A 15,383-nucleotide genomic window follows, 5' to 3' on the forward strand; every position below is an offset into this window, starting at 1 on the left:
TGCAAAACGGTTCCAAATGCCCATGCTATACTCCCCACTGCTCGCCCTCCGGGATCAACAAAGGATGCCTGTCACATAGGAAGCTATCTGCAAGCGTATGCTTCTCACCCATGGCGTCCACACCTGGGGGGATATGTATGACCTCAGACAATTCAAAGGAGTAGATACGTTTTTCGAGGACAGCTCCCCCACAACCATGGAGCGATTCCTATACACACGCCTTAGGCAGGATGTTAAGGCTGCCACTCCTGCGTTCCCTGAGGAACCCCTCACATTGCTTCCCTTGCACAACCTGTTACAGGTTGGGGCACCTCACGCAGTGTCCCGTATATACAGGGCAACCATGGGGGCAGGGATACACAACACATTGAAAGCGAAGTTGGGGTGGGAGGCAGAATTAGGCTATCAGATAACCGACGAGGCCTGGACATATTGCTGTCAGCAAACGGACCGCAACACAGCGAGCAGTAGATTTAAGATAATACATTTTAAATGTATTAACAGGATATACTATATCCAGTAAGAATGCATAGTCTCCAACTGCGCGATAACGACAAATGAGACCGCTGTAAGCAAGCGGGAGCAGGGTTTTTACATCTTGCATGGGAATGTGGGTCTATAGCGTGCTACTGGGCAGAGGTGGAGGCAGCCCTGCGGGACATGGTTGGGGACCAGCTGATCCGAACACCCGAGATGAGTCTCCTGGGATCCTTGCCCGGGTATAGACGCCAAATCAAAAGCTTACTAGCTGTGGGTCTGCTTATTGCAAAGCGAAAGATTGCCTGTAGATGGGGGAGGGGCAGGGCGCCAAAATTTAAGGAATGCTAACAGATGTAACTTACTGCCAGGAGTAAAATAATATATACGCTGAGTTGCTCTCTTTACGTTCTAAACCATGTGACTTTTGGGAACCTCTAACGAATTACCTGCTACGAACAAAAGCTAGAAACATGGAAGAAAATGAATCACATGCACAGACTAGAAGAACTGTTGCGGCCGATGGGTCATAGATTAATGAGGTTGATCACCACTATGCCCATTGTGCAGTATTATATCCCATGTTTGCATATCACAGCTACTATGTAATGTGTCCAGCCGCTCTAGCCTCAACAAATGCACTGTACTAAAGTAGTCATGCAATGTACCTGCAATGCCCATCACGTATTGTATGTGTTATGTTCTTGAAACTAAAAATGCCAATAAACAAAGTTACAAAAAACAAAAAAAAAGTACTTAAATCCTTCTGTCACCACTCGGACCTCACATTCCCTAGGAAGACTCGGGTTTCCACCCCACAGGATATATATATAAGCGACTTATCCCAGTTGATGGTATACCCCAAATGTTTTTGGTATAGGGTGAAAATATGTAGCACTCTATATAGGGAGGCGTAAGGTTTAGCCAAGTAAAGGAGAATGCTGTCTGCGTAAAGGGAGATTCCATCCTCCCAATCTACTGTCCATCCAAGTCCTCTGATAAGGGGATCCACTCGTATCCACACCACTAGGGGCTCCAGCACCAAGGCAATTATTAGTGGGAATAGTGGACAGACCTGCCTCGTACCTCTGTGGAGACTGAATATTGTCGATCGACCCCCATTCATTCACACCTGCGCCAGGGGTTTAGAGTATAGGAGTCCGATCCAGGCTATGAGACTTCTCCCAAAGCCCATCAGTTCTAGGACGGCAAACAGGAAGGGCCACTCTATCATATCGAAAGATTTTCTGGTGATAATACCACTGCCTGTTCTCGAATACTTGCAGGCCACCCCGACACTCCATGTAAATGTAAATATAAATGTGGGTGTACTTGTAAAGCGCACTGCGACTCCATGGAGTATCCTGGCGCTGAAGACTGCTGAGGAACCCGTCCTGGTTTTCCCTGTGAGATGGTCCCTTTCTGGGTATCTCCAAGGTGAAACCAGGCATCCCCGGCGTCTGTGGGGGGCCGTTGTAGAGATGAGGCAAGCTTAATGCCCAGAGTTGCCGAGTGTGTTCCCTGGTTAGAGTAGGCACCGAGGCGAGAATTATCGAGTCCGTTTTGACCCTGGTCCACGACCCTGCCGCGTCGGGAATTGAACCCTGGTCCCGGGCCATTCTCTGCTTACGTGTCTGCCGCCTCTAACCAGTGAGCCACACCACTCCACCTTAGTCGCCTACGGTTGAGCGCCATGTTTCGGTCTGGTATGAATCCGGATTGGTCAGGGTGAACCAATCTATGCATCCACAGGGCCAGGCGAGTCACTAGGATTTTGGCGAGGACCTTTACCTCTACATTAAGCAGAGAAATCAGCCTGTACGAGGCGCAGTCATATGGAGGCTTCCCCCTCTTTATGGATCACGACAAAATAGACAAGTCTCTGATTCTTGGGCAGTTTCCGCACTAGGACACTTTCCTGAAACATTTTCATTACATATGGTGCAGTTGTGGAGGCCGCCACCTTATATAGTTAGATTGGCAAGCCATTGGGGCCTATTGCCTTCCCTGTTTTCATTGCCTAAATCGCCTGTCTTACTTCACTTTCTGTCAGCTCCAGCTCTAGACTGTCACTATTGGACGTATCGAGGGTGGGTATATTGAGTGTGGCTAGAAGTTCCTTCGCCTCAACTTGGGTGATCGAAGTTGAGGACGTATATAGTTGGTGCGAATAGGCAGGGGATTGCAGATACCTTCGCAGCCTATCACTAATCCACTCTCCCGCATAGGAAGTGACCTCAAAGATCCATAGCGAGGCCTGCTCCAGTCTGTCTTGCCATGCCAGCAATATACTTGCTCTATCACCTACTGTGTATAGTCGGGTCAAGGCTGCACAAAAATGCGCCTTGGCTTGGTCCACAGGTATGTCCTTATATTCCTTCTGCTTAATCTGTAGCGTGTGCTGCATTTCTGGGGTATCTGAACGCAGCAGATCTAATTCAATCTGCATAATCTCTTCTATTTCCATGAGCTGCCTTGCCTTTTTTTCTCTTGTGTGCGGCAATCAGGGAGGTGCCTTGACCTCTAATTATAGCCGTGAAGGCCTCCCATAGGATTTGATGCGAGTCCACCGACCACTTATTCTATTTGAAATAGTTAATTGATGTTTTCAATAAGTCTTCTCTAATACTTGGGATTTTGAGGATCCATGGATTTAATGACGTGAGGTCTTCAAGGTGTGGGTGTGCCTCCGTAGGTCACCATGATTGGAGAGTGGTCGGAAATACCCCTCAGGAGGAGGGGGGTCTCATGAATTTGAGACAACTGGCCTGCCAACCCAAATATATAATCTATCTGGGACATGCTCATATGTACTCTTGAATGGAAGGCATAATGATGGTCAGAGGGGCTGCGTATATGCCACACATCTCTATGGCCGATTGCCGATATGAACTCGGCTAGCGCTTTGCCTGTACTGTCTTTTTGCCTGGGAGGCCAATGATCTACTTCTCCATTTAGGGCTGCATTACAGTCCCCGAAAATCCATGACAGTATAGGTCCGGGAGGCGTGCCCGGTTGCGGCGCCCTCCCCCCTGTATTTGATAGGCACGCTCCACAGAAAAATTGTTGGAAAGGTGTCCAGGCTGCAAGTGTTGTCTTATAAGTTCCTCAACAAACAGATCAGTTGATGGGCCCTCTGCTTTCTCCGGCACTCCCAAGATGCGAACATTGTTTCGGCGTGCGCGCCCCTCGTAATCTTCCAAACGCGCTTCAAGGGCAGTCGCTGTGGCCTTAAGGTGTTTCACCTGTGTCTCGAGCTCTTTAGTAGTCGTATTGAGTGTGAGTATAGACTCTTTTGTGGCTTTTACTCGGGTACCAAATTTCTAAGGTCAGCGTGCATCAGCGAAACTTCCGAGGCCACCGTATCGATTTTGGTTTCAAGCATTGAGTGGATTCCTTGAATGGCAACCATCAAGTCTTGTAGTGTGGGGCTGCCTGCTCCCGGTACGGACTTTGGCCAATGGTCCTCTCCCTCTACTACTTAGGTATCTGTTTTGGAGTGGGTAAACATATCCCGCTTTGTTTGATGGGACATCTTTGCACCTTTATGGGCTGCCATCGTCTACCTTCCTTTCAGGTGGGTTGGAGAAATCTTACTCATCTCTTTCTAGCCAGTCGACCGGTTTCCGCAGTGTCAATGAATTAGGCGCATCAGTCGACCACCTCACAGGCCCCTCCGCCTCTATATCACCGCCTCCGGGGCTTGTCTCTTGCGCTTCTTGCTATGCTCCAATCTGACCCACTGTTCTGGAGCAACTGCGAAAATGTTGGACGATTAGCACCAAGTCGGCTACTGCTCCTAAGTTCTTGGATCCGGGTAGAAACAGTGATGTGCAGTTCCTGTCTCCCACCATAATATTGCTCCCGCTCCATTCTTCTCATCGTGGAAGGTGTAGATATTTAAGTGAAGGCTTACCCAGGCTGGCAGTCCTTGGGCTGAGAGTTCGTGACTGCAGCAAGCAGTTCGGATATGATTGTGCAGCTCGCCCATAACTTGCAAATACCACCGCGGCCGCCCGCCAGCACGGAATTAACGTGGTGGCTGCGGCTACAGCGGACCGGGACCACCGCACCACAATGCCCCTTGGTGGTGTCTCTCCACACAGAGGCAGAACAGGTCTCTCAACGGCAGGCCTCGCTGCTCGGCAGACTTCCACACGGGATCACCTAGCAGGCGCCCCAGCCTCCGGCGGTCCCCGGTGCTCAATGCTGTCAAGGAGCACCACCTGCGCACTTCCCTCATTGTACCTCGCGGCCACCATGGCTGTGTCCCCTCTGCGCTTTAAGGCATTTTTGGCCGGCGGGTTTCCACTCTCCTTCCATCCGACAGGCACCGGGAGACAGATCTTGTCACTCCTGAGGCACATGCCCTCCACGCAACCTCCGTGTCCTACCCTACTGCAGGTTGTATCCGCTGATCACGGGCTTCTTCTCCACCTCTGTGCCCCACAATTCAATGGGCTGCTGTATGCGGTGTCCAGACCTTCCTGTTGCGGTATAGTGTGTGCTGCAATGGATAATTGATCGGATATTTAGGGGTTGGAGCAGGGGCCCGACAGAGCTCTCTCAATGTGCGGCCATCTTGCTTAGCCGCTGGCCACGCGCCCTCAAGAGTGAATCCATGACCCTGGGGGAACCCTTGTTCTAACCCCAGAAAACCAACTCCCAAAACTACATACTTACCGTTAAAACTGATAAGTTAATTTCCTCCCATAGGAGTGCATTGACTGTTTTTCTGTGAAAAATGTTGTGTGGAGCTGGAAAATTGTATAAAACCTTAGAAAACTGTATATTTACAAAAACTGATTTACTCACCTTTTATCTAGGAAATGTCCCAGTGTGATATCTAGGCATATCACACTGAGTAGAAAAAGTAACTTGCAAAGTAATCTGAAAAGTAACTCACAAATTAATCTCAATAGTAAATGAAAAGTAATTCCAACTGTTTTATGAACCATTGACTTACCTGTAGCCAATCCAATACCACTCAACTGCATTCAAACTATGTATTTAACTGCATTAGTCTTGCAAAGTACTATTACACTTATCTGTATCAGCCCTGGCTTGGTTCTAGGAATAAAATACAACAAAATAATATTTCTATACAAAACAAATTGGTCAGAGTTCAGTCTGTGAGTGTGTGACATCATTTCCTGCCTGAGTGTGTACAATAAATGCTTAACACTACACTCTGATAAAGCCTTACTGCTCGCCCACACTTCCACAAATAGAGAGTAAGGTATTCTCTACTTTAGCCTCTGCCTACCTTTGGGGATCCACTGGACTCTGTGCACACTATACCTTGCTTTGGTATAGTACATACAGAGCCAGCTTCCTACAATCACCATTCATTTTAGAAATGCAGATTTAAGAAAGTGGCCATTTATCTTTGCTTATGACTCTTTGTGCTTTGCAGCCTGACTCAAATCCATGTCTAGGGCTGGGTGACGGCTACACTTGGTGTATACTTTCCAGACAGCTACCACACAGAAAGGGTTGAGTGTGACAGGCATTACATTTGCATACTGATGGTCTTCCTGGGCTGAAAGAGGGAGAGGGCATTCACACTTTACATTTGTATAGGTATACGTAGTGTTCTGCCTTCACACAAAGGGCTTATTTACCCCCTACTGATATCTGGAGCCAGTGCTGGGTTGAAAGAGATTATTGCACGCTTCAAAACGTTCCTTTGAAGTTCTCCCTCAAACAGAGACAATTTTGAGTATAAGTACAGGGACTTTGACCTCATGATTTTAGACACTGCTGAGGACTTGTAACCAGACGCTGGTGTCTCTACATGCTTCTTATTGCCAGAGGACTGCTGTGTTGCCATTGGGACTATGTGGTTTGTTGTGGGGGGTCCTCCCTACCTGCTGGGCTGTGGAAAAGACTGACACATGGCGCCCTGCCTTTATGTGCTGACCTGCTGCCTGCTCTCTGCATCTGTGCCCCCAGGGCTCTCAGGGACTGGTTGGCTTGCCACCTCCCTGCTCCTTTGGGATCTACAAGGATTCCATTACAACAAACTACCAATGCATCTTGCTTGAGCACAGCGCTTCGTGCTACTAGGATTCTAGCGTGTTTTTGAGAAGCCCTGAGGTGTGGGCATTTTTAGCAAGAACCAAGCATCCCAAATTGTGGAACGGGCACCACAGTGCAGAGGGAAGCCTGCCGTGAGACCGGATACACAACGACCAGTAACTACTAGTGCTAGGAGCTTTGAGCTGCCCAATCTGTATGCAAGCTCAGCACTCCATTTCTCTTTCTCCAAAAGGGATCTGCGCTCAAGAGGGTTGAAACGCAGTGGAGTTCGCAGCAACACCAGCGCGTCACGCACTGCCATCCGGCCCAGAGTTGTTGTTAGAGAAACTTCATGCCCTGTCTTCTCTTGTCAAGAGACCACCGCAGTGTGGCATGGACCCTGAGAGAGGAAGACACCGCTTATGGAGTTTTCAAAAGAGATTTTACCAAGCGGCAGCTCACCTCATCCTACAGAAGGAACTGTGGGAGTGCGGAAGCTGCATTTTTGCCTTCTCTTTGTGCTGGGGCATTGGCTTAGCCTCAACTTCAGTGTAATCCCTGGGAGTTTAGCAGCTGCCCTGCACACTCATGGGCAGCTGCATGTGGTAATCCTGAACGCAGGTCAACCGAGTGAGACCTCCCCGCTAAATCTGGCAGTTTGTGTTCCCCTACCAGGGAGGACACATGTTGGGGTATCTTCTCCTCTTCAGGGGGGTACGGCGGGGTGAATCTTCATTGGAGCATCTTCACCCCCACCCCGAGAAGGAACGCATTGCCTTTGGGAGAACTGCCCCTGGAATTAGCGTATAGGCCATAGTAGGTGCTTGGTGCTACTGGGTCCCAAGGGTTGTGTTTAAGATGTATTAGGGCACACTGAACTGACCATATAACTAGTAAAAATAGTGCAGATGTGCTATGCCCATATGTTTATTGTAATTGTAAGTGATTTACACTAAACATCCCGCAAAATTTTCAAAGCAATTACTAATGTGTTTTTCTGTGCCTCACATGCCAAGCTTTTTATGATGCATGCTATTTTGAGCCTTGTTTGTACGAGCGAAAGATTACCCTCTAATAAATAGCATGGTAAGCCCAAGGTTTACTTATTGTTACTGCTACTTCTCCTGCGCTACTCTTAGGCTGTATGTCGTTTTAGCATTTTAGAGGATATTTATTTATTTATTAATTAATTTTGTAGAGCGCGACAGCTACCCATAAAGGTTTCCCGGCGCTAAGAGACAGATCGACCAATATAAGGCAGAAGATTTAGAGATCAAAGAGCCAAGTTTTCACCGCTCTGCGAAATCGCCTATGACAGTTTTCCATACGAATGGACAAAGGAAGTGAGTTCCATAGTCTGGGCCCTAAGTTCGCAAAGGAACTACCGCCCATTCTGGTGAGTTTAAACTTTGGTACATTGAAGAGATGATGGGATGAAGAACGAAGAGAGCGAGCAGGAAGGTAGGGGCTAACAAGGGCCTGAAGGTAGAGGGGAGCTGATCCAGTTTTGATCTTATGCATAAAGCTCAAAGCTTTGAACTTTATCCGACTTTCAATACGAAGCCAGTGCAGCTCTCTCAGGCGTTCTGTAATATGGTCACGTTTCCGACAACCACAGAGAAGCCGAGCTGCGGCATTTTGTACCAGCTGGAGGCACTGTGCGACGGCCTTGGTAGACCCCAGGTAGAGCACGTTGCCGTAGTCTAATCTCGAGGTTACCAAGGCATTCACAACAGATCTCTGGGTGTTTTTTGGGAGTATCCAAAAGATTTTTCGCAACCATCGTAGGATGGTGAAACAGGTGGCTGCGACTTTGTTGACCTGATCTTTCATGGATAGTCCCCTGTCGATAATTACTCCCAGGTTACGCACTTGTTCAGAAGGAGTAGGTAGGGTACCCATGGTAGTAGGCCAATGTCTAAGGTTCCAGAGGTCGGGTTTGTTACCAAGAACCAGGACCTCAGTCTTTCCACCATTTAATTTGAGTAGGTTGCTGTTCATCCATCCCGATATTTTACTGAGTCCTGCTTGCAGAGGGGAGGGAACCGTGGGATCAATTTGAGATAGTGAAAAAACAATTTGTGAATCATCAGCATAAGAGTAAAGATTTAAACCAGAACATTGTGCAACATAAGCCAAAGGTGTGACATATAAATTAAAAAGGAGAGGACTAAGGATTGACCCCTGGGGTACACCATGTGGGGAGGAGTAGTTCTTAGATAAGGATGACTTAGAGAAAATTTGAAAGGTACGGTCAGACAAAAAGGAAGCGAGCCAGTCTAAGGCTTTATTGCCAATGCGGATAGTAGAGAGGGATTTGAGGAGGATACTGTGTAACACAGTATCAAAAGCTGCGCTGAGATCAAGTAGGATCAGCGCAACTGTTTCTCCTCGGTCCAAGAGCAAATGCAGATTATCTGTAACGCCCAAAAGGGTCGTCTCCGTAGAGAAGCCAGGGCGGAATCCAGACTGGGACGGATGTAAAAAGCTGTTGTCTGTTACAAATTTTGAGAGGTGAACATGGATGTGTCGTTCCAGAACTTTTGAAAATGCCGGTAGTAAAGAAATTGGACGGTAGTTGGCGGTCACCTTAGGATCCGCTAGTGGTTACTTTAAGAGCGGGGTGACCATAGCGTGTTTCCAACAACTGGGAACGGTTGCAGTATCAAGCGAGTAGTTTAACATTTTGCATATAGTGGAAAGATGAGAAGAATTCAGAGAACGTAGTATTGGGGCAGGCAAAGGATCTAGCGGGGATCCTGATTTGACTTTGCTCAATGTTTCTGAGAGAGTTTCCGGGCAGAGATCAGGCCAGGACAACAGTTGAGGAGAGGATGGCACCAATGCGTTGACAGCCTCTTCCCTGGTCTGAGGAGAAATCGTGGGAACATTTAAGTTGCTTTGAGCAATAATGTCCTGATGTATATTCGTAATTTTGGAAATGAAGTATTGGGCAAACTCGTCGCATTTCGTATTGGATAACTGGGGAGGTGTTGCCGTGGTCTGTGAGCCAGCAAGCTCCTTCACCACGTTAAACAGAGTTTTTGATTTATTTATTGCTTCGTTGATAGTCTTATTGACGTGGATAGCCCTGGTTTTATCACACGCCTTATGATAGCATTTTAGCTCTGTTTTATAGGCGATACCAGATATAAGGGAGTAATCTTGACTCCATAAGCGTTCTAATTTCTTACATTTGGATTTGTGCATGCGGAGCGTCTCATTGTACCACGGATCGGGGGCTTTGTGAATTATCCCTTTCTTGTGGGTAGTGGGAAGGCACGTATTTATGGCTTTCCAGAAGCCAATCATTAGCGGCACTGGCCATCACATCCATATCATTAGAAGCGAATATGTTTTCAGGCTTGAGATCAGTTAGGATTTTATTAAAAGCAACAGAGTCGAATTTTTTCCAATCCCTTTTCTGTGTATTAGTAATAGAATTGTGAGTGGGTGTGTTCTCATTGTTAATGACGGTAAATTTAATTAGGAAATGATCAGACCAGATGACTGGCACCGCCACGGAACATTTGACATGAACACTGTTGGAAAAGATTGAATCTAAAAGATGTCCACCCTTGTGGGTGGAGCCCTTGTTATGTAAAATGAGATTCATGGAGGCAAGGTCCGCAATAAGGTTGCCGGCCAGACTGTCACTACTATCATCCAAATGAACTTTCAGATCACCGACGACGGATAACCAGTACCACCTAATTATTTGCCTGGTATGCACAGTATTCAAGTCATTTTGATCTGTATTTTTACACAATATACTGTATATGTTTAAATTATCCTGTGTTGAGTCTCTATTGTGGTGTATTCATTGTGTTTCGGTGTGTGTTGCACAACCGCTTTACACGTTTCCACATTAGATAAGCAGACTGCTCTGCGCCAAGCTACCAGAGGATAAGTACAGGTTATCTTTGGTGTGTAACTGACTTGCCCGGACTATAGGGGTGGGTTCTGCCTGGCTTAGGTACATACCCCAGCCAACCAGAAACCCTATTTCTAACATGAGCTATGCAAAAGTGTGTATTTCGTAGGCACCCTCTAAATCCTTACATAAAACTAGTACAAGCAATACAGAATCCACTCTATGCTAACAAAACACCATGTGATTGGCGTGCAGTAGGAAAAAATCCTGAAATGTGCAGACCACCGTACTGAACAAGTTGAACCCTTATGCATTGCTGGAGTCCTTATATCCAAATCACGTATCAAAATAGTCAATTCAAACAGCTCTTGCAACAGAGAGCTTTGTGTAATCTGCATGTCATGGGCTGGTGTGCCTTCTGTAGCAAATTGCGAGTATCCCAAGGTCACGTCTCAATACCAGTTGCATAAAGTAAGGATTAAGGTGAAAGCTGCTAATTTATAAATGTAAAAATAAAAGTCACAGTGTTTTTTTTTGTTTTTTTTGCATATTTTATATAGCGCTAACTCGACCTGAAGGTATTGGAGCGCTTTACATGAGCACCGTATTTACATTACACATTCAGGCACGGGGAGATTAAGTGATTTGACCAGAATCACAGGATGTGGACGCGACTTTGAGGCTCGAACCCCGGTTTCCAGCACCAGAGTCTGCAGTTTAAGCATGAAAGGGGCGTGAGTAATAAGGGACCAATGTGTCACGTGATCCAGTAAGGGGATCACCCCTATAAGGGTAGCGCTGATTGGGTTTTCCACAGTGCTTGGCTCATCAGGCGGGCAGGGCACATACAGTAGTAGCCATTCAATTTCTCATTCTTCGAAGGTTGACAAATGAAGCAGCTTGGAATTTGCAATGGTGACAGATGTTTATACATATCTTCAATATCCCCAATTAAGGGATAACGAAGTAAATCATGTCCAAACTGAAACAAATATCTTCTAATCAGGGTTATCTAAGAAACTTAAAGAAGCATGTAAAAGGAACATCATCTGTTAGCTTTCCGCTTAAAAATAATAGGGGAAGCTGGCACTTCTGCAAATCTATCCTGCCAAAAGAGAAGTGTTTCCTCATCCTCCCGCCCAAAAAATAAGAATGAATACTTAGGGCTATTGGAATTCCTGCATGGTGTCTGTCCTAAGAGCAAAGTAAAGGCAGCGAATCACTGTGCGCCCACCTTCCAATTAGTTACTCAAATGCCTTGCTCTGTTTTAACATCACCCCCACCCCTGATCTGTAAAGTGCCCTTTTCAGGTCTCGCGCCTGCGATTGCAGGGGCGAAAGCCCCTGCTGTCGCAAAGCGAGACTATTGTAATCATTTCAGTCCTTTCTGCTTTCAAGGACTAGGCAGAGGAGACAACAGACTGTCACGCGCACGCAGCCAGCCGGAATCGAATCAGGTCGCGTGCGTGAACACGCGCTCCGATTCCGGCCAGCTCTTCAGTCACCATGGATCACGCACGCACACAGAGACACACACACGAGCGCACACATACAGACACACACCACACCACACCTCCCCAGCCCCCCCCGCCACCGCCCCCCACACACACACGAGCAATTCCCCCCCCGCCGCCCACACACATACAGAGAGACACCCCCCCCCCCAACTAACCCCACTCACCGCATCGCCGGACTCTGCAGCCTCCGCGGTGCTCTCCCTCGGATATGGGAGCCCCGCGTCACCACTCCTCTGGCCAGGCACTCCGTTTGCGGCCTTTTGAAGACGGAAGTCCCGCCGCAGACCAGGTTTCAGTTTCGCTCATCTGCAAGCGTCTCTGTAGCTGCTGTGGGAGAATGCGGGCTCCGCCGGCGCGGGAAGGGTTAAGCGTGCTATCAGCGGCGCTGCCTGTGAGGCGTGTCTCCCTCACACACAAACACACGTCTCCAGTCTGCACCGAGGCTAGCCGAGCACTGCCCGGCAGCAGCGGGGAGGGAAAGTTCACCAGGGGCAGGAGGGAGAGGAGATACGAGGAGCGGGGCTGACACTGACAGGAGGAACCCCGAGTCCAGCAGCAGGAACAGCAGCAGGGACTGCAGTGCATCCCCCCGCCCCGCAGCAGGAACAAGGGCAGCAGGAGCCCCCCCCACCTCCAAGGATAGCAGGAGCCCCCACCTCCGAGGATCCGGGACTGGAGAGCATCTGCCGCCTCTGTCAGCAGCAGCCCCCCCCTCCAGCAGCAGCCAGGCTCCAGCCCAGCAGCAGGAGTGTGGGGCTGGCCAGCAGCGGGGTCTGATCCACCATGCCTTGCCTTGCTGTGCCGGGAGCAGACCCTGCGGCCTCTGGTAGAGCCCCTCTCAGTGCTGGAGCGGGCAGAGTGGCAGGATGCCTGGAAGCGACACCGACATTGCCGTGGACCGGACCTACTCGGACCCCGAGAGGCACCAGCGCGCCAAAAGCAGGGTAAGCAGCGGAGCCGGGATTCGTGGCACTGAGGCGGGAGAAGTCCAGGCTGGAGCCGGGCGGGGGCTTCAGGGATAGCCATGTGTCCTTTGTGTGTGGCGAGGAGGCAGCTGGGCCCCGCCAGCCCTGGGGGTCGGGGTAAATGATCAGATTTTACCCCGGGGGCGTTTGCAGTGTTCAGTCAGGGGGTAACGCGCTCATTGGAGTTGCGGTGTCCCCCCTGTATAAAGGCATCTCCCTGTGAGGCGCAATGCCCCTTCATACACAGAGCCTGCTGTACTTTGGTGGTATCTGATTTCTGGGCGGTAGGGGATGTCTGTCAAGACCCTTTCTGAAGTCATGACTTGTTTCACTGAGGCTGGACTTTGTGATGTGCTGTGTCCTGCTAGTGCTCAGGTGTGCATGATGCCTCTCTCTTCTTGAGCGGTAACGCACGCTGGCTGTGTGACATCCGGTGTCCCTCGGTCTCGAACGCATTTGTTACTTTCTGAGCAACAGCTTTAGAGTAGGCGCTACCCCCACCCCCGTGATGGCATTCGCTGGGTGTGATGTCCTCCGGGGAGTTGCAGTCTCGCCTTCTGGTATCTTGGTGGATGTTACTCTGGGGAGGGCAGCCCCGGGCGAGGCTCTGAGCCCAGACAGGTTACTCTGGCGAGGGCTGGGTAGTGGGAGGGGCCAGTTTCCACCACCCACCTGAACTCCGTTCTATATCGCCTGCTCTTGGTGTTTCTATGAAATCCATAGAATGGATTGGTCCATATATTGCTTAAAACAAGCCTTGGCCCATTGTGCATGCTTCCAACTTGGCAGAAAAGTGAAATGAGGCACAGGGAGATACATTGATATGCTCAAGATTACATGTAGTAAAGTGCGTAGCCGGTATTAGAAATCACAAATACTGAGCCCAGATATTAATGCAAACAGGTCAGGTCAGGTCAGGTGGCATTATACTGAGCTGGACTGGACTACTGGGGAGATCAGAGTCTAGAGTAGAATTAACTATATCTAGGTGGGACGGTTATTGTGGCACGTAAGAGAGTATGATGGCGCACCTGCAATTCCATATTCACTGAAGCCATAAGAAATTTGGGTCAGTGAAATGTATTCCTCCACGGAGGAGTGTGCAGCATCTCGGAGCAACCACCCCCTCACCCTCACACCCCCTCACCCTCAAACACCCTCACCTTCACACCCCCTCACTCCCTCTCGCACTCACACACCCTCACTCACCCTTACACCCTCGCCCTTACACCCTCACATGCCCACACCCTCCCTCACCCTCACACTCACACACCCCCTCACCCACACACACCCCCCACACCCTCACACACCCTCGCCCCCACACCCTCACACCCCCTCACCCTCCCTCACACCCCCTCTCGCCCTCACACACCCTCTCTCACCCTCTCTCACCCTCACACACCCTCTCTCACCCTCCCACACCCTCACTCACTCTCACACACTCACCCCCGCTCACCCTCACCAGCATAGCATCACAAAACATAGCATAGCATAACCAAAAAAAAACACAGGATAGCAAAAGATAGCATATCCTAATTATTCCCAACTCTCCTTATTATTAAGCAACATCTGACAGTTTGCAAATCATCTTTATACACTAATTCAGAGTTTTCGAAAACATTTATGCAACGCATTGTCATACACAATGCCAATAACTCAAACTTTATTGCTGCGAGACCTATTGCATTGTAAATGCTTGTATTGACTAACAATGCTTCTAAAGGCAATTTAAATCATTCTTCCCTATTTAAAATCAAACATAAAAGTAGCCCTCACAAAGACGCAACCCTAATTCATTACAATGAAGAAATGCTTCAATAATAAGGTGACCGCCTGTTCTCTACTTACACGGACCGTCCAAAAATCCAGTCTAATGTCGGGTGTCTCTTAATGTTCCTTTTACCGAACACATTTATCGTGAATTTAGTCCTTCCGCATCACATGACAATCACAAGCCCTTCGCTCGACCAATCCTAGTCGTTGTCTTGGAGTAGGTGAGGCTGCTCCATTTGCAACGCGATATAGAATTGGAGTTCTTCGTTAGTGCTCATTGGCTGTGAAGTCCATGTATTTGTTTGATATAAACACTGTCAGAGACAGCTGAAGCCGCAGTCGGCGAGCGGCGCTATTAGTTTGAAATGGTCATAACTCGTTTAGTGTAGGGTGACAAGACGTCCTGATTTTCCCCGGACGGTCCCCGTTTTCGGAGCGGTGTCCCGACACTTTGCTCCAAATTACCGAAATGTCCCGGTTTTTGTGTAGTGCCCGGGTTAAACAGAGAAATGTCCCGGTGTTTAAATAGTGTCTCGCACTAAAAAAAAATGAACATCTCTCTGTTTACTTTTTTGAACACCGAGACACTTTTAAAAAACCGGGACATTTCTCTGTTTAACCGGCACTATATTGGGTAACTTATACTTATATTAATAGGCTAAATAAAAGTTATAGCGCAAGCCCCCTCCAGTAACATGAATAAGTGCAACACGCTGCCAACTGCATGGTAAACAGTATTTTACCGGAAGCTAATCT

The 15,383-nt window shown here is 48.5% G+C and overlaps 1 protein-coding gene across 3 annotated transcripts in view; it reads right to left on the minus strand.

Annotated features, from left to right (window-relative positions):
- The window catches only part of ATG7 (autophagy related 7), a 1,226,522-nt gene extending 1,211,712 nt beyond the window's left edge, over positions 1-14,810 (minus strand). The window contains exon 1 of one of the 3 annotated variants that reach the window (XR_013601115.1): positions 14,703-14,810. The gene's annotated coding sequence lies outside the window, so the exon portion shown is untranslated. Of the gene's footprint in view, positions 1-12,053; positions 12,192-14,702 lie in introns of those variants that run through there. The other 2 variants (XM_078661409.1, XM_078661411.1) reach the window with 2 other exon arrangements.
- Positions 14,811-15,383: the final 573 nt, after the last annotated feature.

Source organism: Lissotriton helveticus, chromosome 9 (assembly GCF_964261635.1).
Source record: "Lissotriton helveticus chromosome 9, aLisHel1.1, whole genome shotgun sequence".
In the NCBI taxonomy this organism is placed as follows: domain Eukaryota; kingdom Metazoa; phylum Chordata; class Amphibia; order Caudata; family Salamandridae; genus Lissotriton; species Lissotriton helveticus.